We start from the raw sequence: 12460 nt of genomic DNA, 5'->3' as shown, positions 1-12460 counted from the left end.
GATGAGAATCCACTGAAGTTAACTGATTTGTAATATTCGATCTTTGTAAATGCTCCTGGTCAAATATCTGAAGTTTACTGATTGATAAGTGTTATAACAATCAATTATAGCTTCCGACGTTTATAGCACACTGACTATAGCAAACCAATAATAGATGCTCCTTTTTTGGCGCGTGGCGTTGGTTATATTCATAGGCGTGTGGAGAGTTTCTAGAAAATTCAGATTACGTAACAATACAAAGCTACATTAAGCGTTTACGTATACACATATATTGTTGATTCTTACTCTCGAGAATCTTCTACAACTTAGAGAATGGGCGGGAGTTTCGCAATACATATTTAAGAGTATAAGCTATGTATGTTTCTAAATATAAACTTAATCTAAACAAACGTTGATATTAATATAAATATATAATAATAAATCCGTCACAACACTGAAAGCTTCTCCCCTCCTCACCTGCGAAATTTTTGTCCTTTGGTTTTACACTGCTCAACAACATCATTGTACGTCCAACCTTTCTTGGTAAGGACAAGAACATAATTCATCAGTAATAAGTCTACTGTGGCAGTATTAAACTGACGAAAGGTCCGATATTCGCCAAGAATTAAATATATAAGTTCAACAGACGCTTCATAAAAGTTTTCAATTACTAGTAATGATGAGCAAGGTATTAATCCTAAATTAAATACAGCTCATGGGTGAAGGTTCCTGTTCATCTACTTTTTTCAATTGTTTTTAGAATTATTTTTATTATAAAGATGATTATGAATTCAGAAGGCAAATGAGAATATATATATAAAGTCACACAAAAAATAAAAGTTATAAATGTTCTCTAAGTGCTGAATCATTATTAATATCAGCTCGTTTGTTTGAAGTTAAACACAAAGCTACACAATGGGCTATCTGTGCTCTGCCCACCACGGGTATCGAATCCCGGTTTCTAGCGTTGTAAGTCCGCAGACATACCGCTGTGCCAATCAGTTAGTTCACTAAATAACACTTAAATTTTAAAAAATTATTTAAATTTTGAGTATCTATAAAATGTACATTTATAATCTTCAGTCTGGTTATTTCTGTACATTTTCGTTTTTAAAAACATTGCATTTGTTATTTCATGTCTAATTCTTATCTTTGAGTATTTTTTAAATTTTTGATAGAGTTGTCTAATTTTTCAAATTTTTTCACATAAAGTTAAAGAAAATAAAAATGGTATAATAACAATTAATAATGTGTCTTTATCTCTAATTTTGGGAAGACATGTTTTGTTTGTTTTGTTCTTATTTCAATATTTACTCAATTATGACTATTATTAGAGGAAACTTGAGTAAGACGGACATTTTAACATTGAATACGGTTTTCACCATTTAAGATCAATGCCAAGAATTTGAAAAATGTTTTAAAATGAATCAATTTTTATTATCAATTTCGTTTCTAATTAAACCAAATATTAGGCATAGTCCTTGTTCTTAAATATTGAAAAAAATCACTTTTTTGTGGATGGGGCCGCTTTACCTTTCATGTTGGATAAGACGGCCCCCAAACAGGGGGTGAAATAGCTCCATCTAACCCGAGGGTTCATAACACTTGCGTGGATGAAATCTGCCTATTTCAGTTAATTCCACTAAGGAAAAGAAAACATTTTTTTTAACGATGCATATAGTCATATATTTTTCGTCTTACTATCAACAATCAGTACTATACCCAACACAAAAAAGGCAAATTTACATTCTACAACTTAATATTAAACACTTCCCTACGGATGTAGTCAGCAATAACAATATTAGTGATTCATTAGCGGTGTTTGAAGGACTACTTCTCTGTATATTTCTACTGCTCTACCACTTCGATTGCTCCAGTGATTTACAATCCTCATCATCACCAGTGATATGAAACTATCATTTTCATTCTACAATCGTCTTATGAAGTATTTTAATGTATACCTTGTACACTAAATATAGGGTATCGACAGCCTGCATGTCAAAGCAATAACATAAAAATTAATGATTAAGGGCATACAAATAAAGAAAGTGAGCCAAAATTATGCGAAAAACCAGGAAACCGAGAGGATTGCCTGTTAATTCATGAAATCTGGAGATAGGTCTTAAGATCAAAGGGGAAAGGCAATCGTATTCTTTGAACATTCCCAGATCTACCTATGTTATGTTGTTGTATTGTAATCCTTAAATTCAAATTATTTAAAACACTGGAATAGACTGTCTTCTTATTTTGCAATTTGTTTTAAAGATAACACTGTTGTACTTGGTTGACCGTTTTCTCCTTTCTGACTTCATTTGCAAGTCAGACCAATTAATTTTACATTTTTATTGGGAGAGGAAATTGATTAAAGTTTCGGATATTATTTGGTTCGTTTAACTATCTTATGGCGATTGTGGGTTGTTTTGGTGGTATTAAGCACAAAGCTACACAATGGGCTATCTGTGCTTTGCCCACCACGGGTGTTGAAACACGATTTTGAGTGTCATAAGCCTTCAGACTTACCGTTGAGTCACTGAGGGGAAATTGCAGGTTGAATAAAAGTATTTAAGCAATGAAAATTATTCTGAATAAGCGAATAGATTTTCTTTAGGCACTGTAGTCTTTGTATGGCGATTAGAAATAAACATAATTTTCTTTCTCATACGTTGGATACGAGATCATTGTGGCCGATAAATGATCTTGTTAATAAAACAATATCTACCTCCTTCTATAACAGCTTCATTTACTATATGGCTCCACTATAGGTGCTTTGCAACACTATTATCATATGGCAAGTGAGAGTGACGGTAGTTTTGGGCAGTTCACGGTAACAACTTCAGTCGAGACATTCGGATGGACATCTTTTCCGCATGTGTTTAACTTAACTTAACGTCCTATGACTTCCATTGTTTTTGATCCTCCTATGGACTCTCTACGTATACAACAATATTTTTAAAGTAGCAAAACACAATTGGATTCATTTGTTTGTTTTGTAATTAAGCACAAAGCTACACAATGGGCTATCTGTGCTCTGCCCACCACGGGTATTAAAACCCGGATTCTAGCGTTGTAAGACCGCAGACATACAGCTGTGCCACTGGGGGGCAATTGGATTCGTAACACTTAACCTTCGTTTTACCGAACTCTTTCCCTGAAACTCTCTGAACAGTGGTGGAAGTGCATCGCATTTAACCAGAACAATGTCGAAAATGTGACATCTGGTTGTTTATATCCTTAATACTACTATAGTAGATATGTTTTTTGTGTTACTAAAAGAGTTCACCTCCATGATATAGAAACCCCCTTCTTGTATTCAGAGTTTTTTCATGAATAACTTAATATACTTCTTGAATACACTATATAATGTCACAGGAAATGGAAAGGACAGAATGATTAGACACATTTTTTATTTTATGACAGATGGCGCCACATTGCTAACAACGAAATCCAGTGAAAGAGTTAATAATAATAATACAAATAAATTGTCAATTATAACAAGTGAACAAGTTAACTAATATTAACTGTATCAAGGAACTTGCTTATGGATAGAACATATTCATAATTACATAAAATAAGTTTATATTATCTCAACACGTAGTTAGAGACAATGTCTTTTAGTACTGATGAAAACCATGGCGCGTTTTATCAATTCTACAAGAGAATGTAGCTTTCTTTGGTTAGGTTATTATTAAGCACAAAACTAAAAATGTGTTATCTATGCTTTACCCACCACTACAGGTACTAAGACCCAATTTTTAGCTTCGTAAGCCTGCAGAGTTACCGCTGAGACCCTAAGGGGCAAGCTATTTTTTTTATAACACTACGCTATTATTTTAGACAAAAATGTAAATCAATTTGTAGTTACTTCTGCACACAAACATAATGGTCTTGTTATGTCAGACAGGGTGTCCGGAAAGTCTGAAACTATAGGTGATTTGCAGGTTTTCTTAATTTCAGATACGTGACTGATTATGGTGTTGTCAAAGCATAAGAAAGTCGAGTTAATCCTGTTATAAATCCAAACTTATTTCGAATTTGAAGGAAAGTATGTGGAAAGCATTCTGTAAAATTCGTTGAAGTTCTTGTGGTTCTAGACTTTTCGGACACCCTGTTTTACAAGACAAAACTGAAACGAACAAACCGCCAGATAATTTCCAAACAAAAAAATATTTCACCAAAAAAAATAACGTCGCTCTTTACTCTGATTGATTGTTTATCTATATAACCACCATGATTATTTGGACTGAAGTATACAGAATGTAGAAGTTCTTCTACACCATATTGGTGGTTTTGACGAGGTAAAACAGTTTGATTAACATCATGTTAGTTTTTATTATTAACTTGTTGTGTCATGTGTCTATCAGTGCATATCTATGTTAATCCTAATTCATAGATCATGTTTGGGTTTTAAAGAAATCTTAGTAACTTTATTGAAACTACTTGTAGTTCAAGTATAAAACATCGTAGTTTTTGCCCTTTAGATAAATTTGCACAATTATGATAATCCTTAATATGTTTTTTGGAGGTATATTGTAAAGAACATAATTATATTTGATTATGTTTCATTTCACGATGTTTATTGTTACATTGCATTATTTGTTACATACTTGTCACATTAAATTACTAGGACTAAAAAATATTACAATGATCAGCATCACGGTAAGTGTTCAATATAATAATAATATATTTAGCAAAAATTTAGAAGCTAGGCTGAATTACTTCTACTAAGACAGTTTTTAATTATAAGTAAACTTTGGTCTTCATATTTATCATCCCGCTGCTAATCATTCATAACAAAACAATTCTTTTTTTCAACAATGTAACAAAACTCAGTATTTGTCGAACTACGTGACTGACTTCCTTTTTTTCTTTTTAAAGTTTTACATTCCATTAAAAAACTAAGTATAATCAACTTTCAACCAGAGGGAAGAGTAAAAAGAAAATCATTCGTATTTACAGTGAAGTTATATAGTCATCGTGGCCATTTGTGTACTTTTAAAGGCTGGACTTCAATTCTGATCCGTGATGATTGTATTCAACACGTTGTACGACTGCATGCTTTCCACTGCATTACAGAACAAGTTCATGCACTTCAAATTAAAAAAAAAAAATGAAAAGTTCGTGAGGACTGACCACCATTTCGTCAAATTACACTAATCCCAATGATATGATTAACTAATTTAACTTCAAACGTGCCTATTACCCGCTCATCATCTACTATATCATAAGAGGACGAGGCGTTATCATTCTGCTGTATTAACATCTATTTGGTATAATCAAGCGATGATTGAGTTTAAGCATGAGTACTCTAGTTCTCTGAGTTCTACTATGAAAACGAATCCTCTGTGTATTGGTAACAAATCTCTCTGAGACTTCAGAATCTTTGATGAAAGTTTTAATAAATTACTACTTGTAATGATAATATACTAAACTGTTCATGATGCATAAAAACATTTTTTTATCTTCTCAAGATAGACCTAGTAAGGCTAAAAAACGTAATGACATGAATGATCGTACAACTTAGTGATGCTTCACGACAAATAAAAGCGAAACAGTGGTGCGTATGTAGATAATATTTGTAATGTTTATATTGCACCATGTATTAATTAATTTATTACCATTTTCATATCAGTTTTATTCGTGGTTTTAACATCTTTAATATAAATATACGAATATATTATGTTTATTGAAATCATCTTATAACATCAAATACATCTATTTTGATAAGATCTTTGCATTTAGAAGATATAGTGTTTAGGATTTCTGCTAAAATAAACCTTGTTTAAGGTTCTAAAAGTTCAGAAGCCACAATGAATCTGACAGTACTGTTAGTTCTCCAACAAGTTTAGAAAGAAACCATTCAAATAAATGAAAGTTATGGATATCAAACTGTCCAAGTTATATCAGAAAATGTCATTGGTGTAAATTGTAATTATCAAATACTGATATAATAATATTTCTTTAGTTTCGTAACACCAGCGTATATTTACCACATCTGACAGCTTCACAACATCCATCTTTATAATTCCGTCGAACTTTCAAACTCGTTCTCATTTCATGCATATTGTTGAGCTAGACTTTTTCCACTTATTACTTCGGTCACTGTTACTTGATTGTAGACAGTGTGAAGTTAATGGTGCTGTTATGTTTTGTTTTAGCGCAAATCTTAGCCAGTGGCTATCTGCGATCTCTCCACCGCAAGGAATCAAATGTCAGATTTTGGCTTTGGAAGTCAACGAACGTACATAGGGGACGTGGAGTTAATGTAAATAATGTTTTTAAAAGGCTTTAAGTTAAAAGAACAAATTGTGTTGTTACGTAAGCTTTGATTAAACCATGCTTATAAGCTACTTCTGGCATTTTTTGTTTGTTTGTTTTTATTTACAAGTTCTAATTGAAAAAATGTATGTAACCCTGGATTAGGATTTTTGTTTCTTACTTCTTCAAATTATTTCACTGCTATTTGTATGTACTCATGCATCAGTTCTGTTGAAGTAAGCTGTCTTATTTTGATACCCCAGGAAAAACTAAAATTTTAAAACAAATCTTCTTTGAACGATTTCATTATGACATTCTGATTTTGTATTCATTCATAAAAATTGCAAATAACTATGAGTTTACAAAAAATGTATACAGAACTTTTCTTACTTTTTTCTTTTGGTGGCCTAGGATTAAATTCGATGGATTATAAACCTAAATTTAGGGTTGTGTACCTAAGTTGAACAAAACACAGGTCATTGTACAGTTTTTTAGCTTAACAACAACCAAAACTTTCCAAATCAATAATAAAATGTACATCATGGCTTTAGGAGGGAGGAATTTACCTCGTAACTTGAGTGTTGTTAGGTATTTTTGTATAAATATTTATGTGAATTAAAACAAGGGATACTTATAAGTAGTTATGGGTAAACCTCTGAGTCCAAAGGATAGTGCTTCACGCTGACTGGTTGCCTCAGGTGATAGGGAGACGTTGAAGTCCATGAATTGGTACCAGAGGGTGATATTGTCGTAGGGGAGGGGTGACATCATAATTCCGCGAAGTAGCACCAGAGAGTTGGAAGTTGTTGTCATCTCGTTATGATACTTGCCTGCTGTAAGAGAGCTCATTGCTAGGAGATGTTACATGACATTATAGTTCGAGTGTCACTCAGTAGAGATCGTTTTGCAAGGAGTCATATTTCCTCAAGTGGTACTAGATGGTGCATTGCTTTGGGAGGATGCTGTTCATAAGGTCCTATATACTGATTATACTACTAAGGATAGTGTTTATATAGGCAGACAGTATAAATAGGCAGATGATCTTACTAAGGATAGCGTTTATATAGGCAGACAGGATTAGTAGGCAGATGATCTTACTAAGGATAATGTTTCTATAGCTGGATTTTCTTACCAGACAAATTGTGTGCGTTTTACAAAGGTGGGCAGTGCTACTATACTTCCATAGGATTGCATATATATTTCAACCTGTCTCAACTTATGTTTATAATTTTCATTTGTATATGTAATTTTATAACATGTTTTACAAAGGTGAATGGTATTTCTATAGGTGGACAATGTTACCATACTTTTGTAGGACTGCAAACAGACTTCAATTCATCTCATCATATGTTTATTGTTTTCATTTATATACTTAATTGCATACAGTTTAAAAAGGCAGATGGTGTTGCTAGACGGACAGCGTTTCTAAGGTTATATAGGCAGATTTTCTTACTAAAAATAGCGTTTCTATAGATGAATGGTATTACTGTCTCAACATGTGATTACGTCATTAATGTCTAGATCTAATTATGTTTCCTATAAAGTTACAAGTAAAACCATTATCTAAACAAGATAACTATTATAGCATTGTAACAAATGTCAGTTTTTGTCACACATACTATATTAATTTGTTTGTTTGTTTTGTTTTGGAATTTCGCGCAAAGCTACACAAGGGCTACCTACGCTAGCCGTCCCTACTTTAGCAGTGTAAGACTAGAGGGAAGGCAGCTAGTCATCACCACCCACCGCCAACTCTTGGGCTACTCTTTTACCAACGAATAGTGGGATTGACCGTCACTTATAACGCCCCCACGGCTGAAAGGGCGAGCATGTTTGGTGGGACGGGGATTCAAACCTGCGACCCTCAGATTACGAGTCTAGCGCCCTAACCACCTAGCCATGCCGGGCCCACTATATTAATTTATTCATTATTTGAATGAAGTAAACATTATAGCAAATCCAACAATTTACTTTACATACTTTTCATTTATCTGTCCTAACAGGATTGTATCATACCTAATGTGTAACTTTTATAAATATTGAACAAGAGAGTTAGTATAGCTAATTGTGTTTTTAAGCATCAAGTTAGTGCACAGTTAATGTAATCATTATAGTTTTCATTTCTATATCTAGTTTGCATAACATACTCTTCGATTTTCCCGACATTATATATGAAAAATGCTTATCACTAATTTATTTCTATAATTAATATATTGTATAACACCTATTCACCCTGAAAAGGACACCTATATAAATCTCTAAATAATATACCACAACTTCACATTTAGCTTTATAAGATGATATGTTTCACTAAAGTGTGGATTTAAAGGATTTACACAAATAGCTATGTTTAACCGTTACTATTGTAAAAACTATAATCTTACTTTTCTGTAGATACTTTCACAATTTTTTTTAATGCTTGTTTCTTGCTGAGTGAAACTAATAACATATAGGCATTCTTTCCATTTCTATCTCAAGGTTATTAACCTAATCATTTTGCTACAACTAAGTAGAATAAATGAATCGTTTACTGTTTAACCAATCACTTTAATATTATAGAATCATTTAAAATAGCAACACTTACCATTCTATGATTTTCTATAGAACTTTCACATGAAGTACAAAAAAATACTCTATGATTAAAATTCATAAAAAATTGGGGTTTTAGAGTATGGCTTATAAACAAATTTCCTTTGTGTCTAAATAGCAAACAAGTAATAGTGAATGGTTCTTGTATCATTTACTAGTTAACGTGAAGAAAACAATGGCTAAATAATTTTATGAATAGCGAGTTGCTGTTACTATATAATTATTTTATTTGTTACAGCAAATAAACAAAAGTGAGTGCATATAACATAAACAGTTGTTGATTAGTGCATGTGGTGCTACAACTAAATATACTGGAAAGGATGAAAGACTGAGTGTTTCGAACATACATATTGCTTGTGTAGTAAAGATTAACAAATAAAGATAACATTGGGTGTAAATGTTTAGGTATTGTTGTTATAAACTGGGTTGATGTTCAAATGACAACTGGGCCTGAACTTCACCTATAAATTAACGTGTCAGACCGCGGATCCGAGGGAGTTCGTGTTTGAAATGTGTTGTTATAAAAAGCTTTTCTCACTTTCAGCTGTAGGTGCGTTATAAGAGTGACAGTCAATCGTGCTATTCGGTTAACAGTAGCAGCTGCAAGCGACAGGTTACTTTCCTTTCGGTCTGCGGCTAAACCTACAGACTGAACCTCGTGGATTTCTGATCTTTATGTTCAACCCATTACGTGCATAGGTCGTCGTTCAGGGGAACAATTGCAACAACCTAAGATGTAAAAGAAATGAAAATTCTGTAATAGTTATTCAGTAGTGGCAATCATAGCTTAATACGCATTTATAATACATCAGTCTTTGAAGTGATTTAAATAATATACATATTGTGAATTATTTTGATACATTTGAAGCATAAGTGGTAGCATCTTTAAATAATATATATATATATATATAGTAAATTATCTGAATACATTTGAAGTATAAGTGGTAACATCTTTGAATAATATATATATATATAGTAAATTATTTGAATACATTTGAAGTATAAGTGGTAACATCTTTGAATAATATATATATATATAGTAAATTATTTTAATACATTTGAAGTATAAGTCTTAGCATCTTTAAGAAGTAAAAGTTGAAATTCATCGTATTTTCGTGTTTCTTTGATTTGTAATTTTTTCCCATCCCACACTTTAATTTATCTTATATTTGACCATAGACTTACGATTCACATGCTGATTGCCTAGCATAAGTAATGTACAAAGGAAGGCTAGGTATATCATTTTATATTACGTAATTAATTACAGACGCTCATGAAGCATTCCTTCAACGTTTTGCATAAATATTCATACCTAATTTTCTGTTTCAATGTAGGTACGGATTAGATCCCGCCCGTTACTCGCGTACAGCTGTTACTATCAGTTAATTCATTAATGTAATTTATACTTGCTCTTAAATGAATCTTACATTGAACCTTTCAAAAAATTCACAATCCTTAAGAAATTTTATTTGCTCGTCGAGCAATTACTTTAGTCAATGAAAGGGACAACTTCGTTGAAGAAGGACATAATGTAATCAAATTATGAAGTATAAGTAAATAAGTAAATTCCTAATAAGTATTTTGAATCTTAAAAAGTTTGATTTAAAACACATTTAAGCCAGAAATTCTACTACACTACACATATCGTTATCAATTGATATTAATATTTAGTTACACTGGACTGGTGTACTTTGGTGACAGATTTTCTTGTAGGCAGATTTTGTTAAACAAGACCGATGTCTGTAGGTTTACTTTCTTCTTAGAATTCTTCTCAAGAAGTCGATAAGCCGTCTTAACGTTGTTAGAATCGGTCTTGTTTAACAAAATCTGCTTACACTGGACTGTAAATATACAAATATTTGTGCCTAAAACTAAAGAATGAATAACACATTTCGTATTGTTTGTTTGGTATTCCTAAAACCTTGAATTACCTCAGTAGGTTACGATAAACTAAAGCTCAATGAATTGCTAAACAAGAAGCAATACAAGCCTGAGACGATGAGACAAAAACGACAAATACGTAATTTCTTTAATTACAGTATTCGTATTTATCGCAAAGCTACTAACGCTACCTGTTGCCGGAATGTTTAACTACTGATCAGAAAGAAATAACTTCACCAGTCATCAGCAAAATGCAACCCATCATCCACGTATGGAATTAACTGTCACTCTTATAACGCAACTACGCTTAAAGTGTGTAGGATTACTTTGCGGTTATGCACATATTCGAATACGGCTGACTAGTTCTGAAATCTAGAGCTCTTACATAAGACCGATCTCTGCCCTTAATTACAAGAAGGCATAAAATCGTATAATCAATAATATATATATATAAATTTACAGAATAATATCGTGTATATAATGCGAAGGACTTTACAGAGTTTAACTAAATCAATGCTTGAATAAAGCCAGGTGTTTGTTGCATGAATTTAGAGAGAAACATTGTATTGTCTTAAAAATAGTTTCACTTAAGTTTACAATCGACCTTCAATTAAGTGTTTATTTATTCGAAAAACTCAAGATTGAAACATTAGGATTTTAATGAAAAATATATTATCGCTTCAAAAACTGAAAAACAATTTTATCTTATCCAGAATCAAAACAAATTTAAAGGTAGACTAAATTTGTAAAGAAGCCATAATTACCTTCTAGGTTTAGGAACTAAACCTAGAAGGTCGTTTTTATTTAAAGTTCCAATTTTTGAAAACATTCTCTTGTTTGTCTTTTCCTGAGAAGTAAATTAAGATAGATGCTAGCCGGAATATTCATGACAAATCAAAGCTTAAATCTTGGGAGTTTGTTGAAAAACATTATATTTTGAAAATCGTACACAAGTGCAACTTTCTAATCAAATAATATAAAAAAGCATTTACATGAAAACATTATAAAATAACAAGGTAAAATACCTTGGAAATTTTGAGTTAAAAAATTAAATGTATGAAATAAGCAAAACAGTACGTATTTTAATCAAAAACAATTAATTTTAAAATTAAGTGTGAAATCTGAGATTCTGTTTAATTCAAAGGAAAACAAAAGAATGAAACATTAGAACTTTAATAACAAAATTCCATCGCTTCCAAAGCTGAAAAACAATTTATCCAGAAATAAACAGATTTATATGTGAACTAAATACGAAATGAAACCGTAATAACATTTTGGACTTGGAATTGTGATTGAAAATTTCTATTTGTGATGCACCTCTATTATGTGTAAAGTCGAAGTTAGCCGAAATTTTCGGGACTAATCAAGTTTTAAATATTGAGAGTTTTGATGAAAATAGTTCTATTTTGAAAAGCGCATATCAAGTTCATCATCATAGACCAGGGGTCACCAAACTACATCCCGCCGCTGCACTGTGCCACAAATGAGCTAAAATATAATTATTTATATGGAAATATTATAGATTGTAGATAAACTTACTATGTAAAAAAATTAAACTAAGTGTAAGTAAAAATGTCCAAATTTATCCAATCTGATTTTTTCAGTAATATAAGCTTTAGGAAAATCAGTGAAATAAAAAATTCGGCAACTTTTTGCGACTTTGGACATCAGAGCGCTTTTTGTGTAAGTACCTGCAATGAAAGTTCATTCCTGCAGTCGTCTCTGATAACTTAACTTCCAAGTATTTATTTCTTAA

The 12460-nt window shown here is 31.9% G+C and overlaps 1 long non-coding RNA gene across 1 annotated transcript in view; it reads right to left on the bottom strand.

Moving 5' to 3' along the window:
- The window catches only part of LOC111086628, a 17211-nt gene extending 15868 nt beyond the window's left edge, over window positions 1–1343 (bottom strand). Inside the window, exon 1 of the long non-coding RNA XR_002611362.1 lies at window positions 1332–1343. This is a non-coding gene — a long non-coding RNA (uncharacterized LOC111086628). The remainder of the gene's footprint in view (window positions 1–1331) is intronic.
- Window positions 1344–12460: the final 11117 nt, after the last annotated feature.

The sequence above is a fragment of the Limulus polyphemus genome, unplaced genomic scaffold (genome assembly GCF_000517525.1).
Source record: "Limulus polyphemus unplaced genomic scaffold, Limulus_polyphemus-2.1.2 Scaffold1269, whole genome shotgun sequence".
Taxonomy (NCBI): Eukaryota; Metazoa; Arthropoda; class Merostomata; order Xiphosura; family Limulidae; genus Limulus; species Limulus polyphemus.
This window is presented reverse-complemented; position numbering and strand designations above follow the sequence as displayed.